At 33.3% G+C, this 2,120-nt stretch overlaps 1 protein-coding gene across 2 annotated transcripts in view; it reads right to left on the bottom strand.

Annotated features, from left to right (window-relative positions):
• Positions 1 to 493: 493 nt before the first annotated feature.
• Positions 494 to 2,120, bottom strand: part of Nova1 (NOVA alternative splicing regulator 1) — a 117,849-nt gene continuing 116,222 nt past the window's right edge. For both annotated transcript variants that reach the window (XM_075947281.1, XM_075947283.1), the window contains one exon: positions 494 to 2,120. This exon is cut by the window's right edge and continues 3,759 nt beyond it. The gene's annotated coding sequence lies outside the window, so the exon portion shown is untranslated.

Genomic DNA, 2,120 nt, shown 5'->3' with positions numbered 1-2,120 from the left:
CTTAACAGAACTCATGTTTAAATAATTAAAACTAATTTGTGTTTAAAGCTATTTGCAGATTTATTAGAGAAACAAATACAAATATGCATTTCTACAGAACTGTTTTTTTTTCCAAAATGAGCTTAAAACTTGTTCCACAGTTTTCACTTGTTTATATATCTAATGGCAACCCAAGTATTGGCCTCTGCACCACTTTTAATGAGACAATTGCCCTTCCATCGCAATTATAAAAAACTATTTAAAAAAAAATCCAGCACATACACGTTAAATATTTTCCTTAAAAAAATAATCTAATCAAAATATTGAATACTTTAGATTTAAACAATATTTTATTTACAAATCTGATTTGATGTACTTTATTAATTATACAAGGTAATGCTTCAATTTTTCAAGAACAGTTGCTTTTGTTTTTATAGACCAGTGGAATGACATCCTATCTAGTAATATGTTCTACACTTCATTTTTTTTCAAAATTAATACAAGTTTCTGATACTTTCTCTTTTTTGTAAAAATGTTATTTAATTGGGGGCACAAATCTGATGAAACAAAAATAACATGCATAATTCCAAAACAATTTTAATTAATGATACTTACCCTTTACGTAAAAAGACATCTATGGACAACAGTGCACAACAATATTATGTACTCATGTTTATGAGAAACCAAGCAGGAGGCAAGATGAGTTCATCCTGTTTTCTAATCATAAGCAATTTCATATGGCTGTTTGCATCATTTAAATAAAGTGTATATATTAAATTTCTAGGATTGCATTGCACTCAAAATTATTATGTATAGCCATGCTTGCCCTGTATTTGATGATCAATGAATTTCTGCTACTAACAGAGTAACTGGTCTCAAATTGTGTGTGTGATGTAGAGTGTTAAATTATATTTTCATCTCCTTTCAATTGCTGCCTTGGAAAGCAAGAATTCCCTTCTTGGAGAAGAATTACAGTAAACAAAATTTACTTAAGGACTCAGTGAGGAATCATTATATGAATCAAGAATGTACCATAAGAATGGATTAAAAGGAATGTCATTACCAGTACCTCTGTTGAAGTCTATTACCACCATTAAAATTTCTAAGAAAAGATAGGGCCTGTAACATGGGATTCCATTCATTGTCAAATTACTAAAATCTACCAATTTAATGCTTTCATACTGTTTATTTTTTCCAATAAAAAAATAAATCTCATACATTAGAAGTGGTACACAAAAAACTGGGATAAAATTTATCAGATTCTTGATAGCACCATTTACACATTCTTAAAGTAAACATTAATATGCACTTTCTTAGAAAGCGATATAAATATATAATACAGGACTTGCTAACCTCTGTTAACCATCTGAATGCGATGGAATAATCTATCTCTACTGTGCAGGTAGGCTTGTGCATGGTGGTGTGGCAATATCATTTCCAAAGTTTGTTACAGATGTGATGGGAAGCTGGGAGGAGTCGAATAAGCAGAAAACAAGAGCTTAGATCTACTGTAAGCAATGAGTCGAAATGAGCCGTTAACAGGTTAGAACTTATCATTGTTTCTGATCATTCAATGAGAAATGACTTCCACAGAAATAGATACATTTACTGTTTTGGGAGTGGGCTGGGTGAGGTGAAGTAGGATAGAAAGTCCTACAGGTATAGCAATAACTGGAAGTGCAGACGAAACTGGTCTTCAGTGCAAAGAGGAAGGCAGCCGTTAAAAAGTCTAGGTGCAATGTGGTGCTGAAAGAAAAGCTCCCAGTGAAAACGGAAAACAAAACAAAACAAAACAAAAAACAAACAAAAACCAAAGAAAAGCAAACTGCAATGCAGCTTCAAGCAGTAATTCTGTGGTGCTGAAAGGACAGCTCCCAGTGTTGAGGAAAAGCTCTTGGCTCTAGAATGAGGTGTCCAATCTGTATGATAAACAGCACACTGTGTCTCAGAGCGCCCATTCAATCTCAGTAAGTAAATGAAATATTGATTGAAAGTGACCCTGAAACAGAATGCATTAAAAAGACACAGAAAGCTGCAGAACTGAGGTAATTCGTATTCAGCGTGTTCACCAGCCTCCTCATAGCGAAACAAGACTATAAATAGTTGCATTTCATAAGATGTTTGCCTTGTGTCCCCACTTT

Source organism: Microtus pennsylvanicus, chromosome 14, assembly GCF_037038515.1.
Source record: "Microtus pennsylvanicus isolate mMicPen1 chromosome 14, mMicPen1.hap1, whole genome shotgun sequence".
Classification (NCBI taxonomy): Eukaryota; Metazoa; Chordata; class Mammalia; order Rodentia; family Cricetidae; genus Microtus; species Microtus pennsylvanicus.
This window is presented reverse-complemented; position numbering and strand designations above follow the sequence as displayed.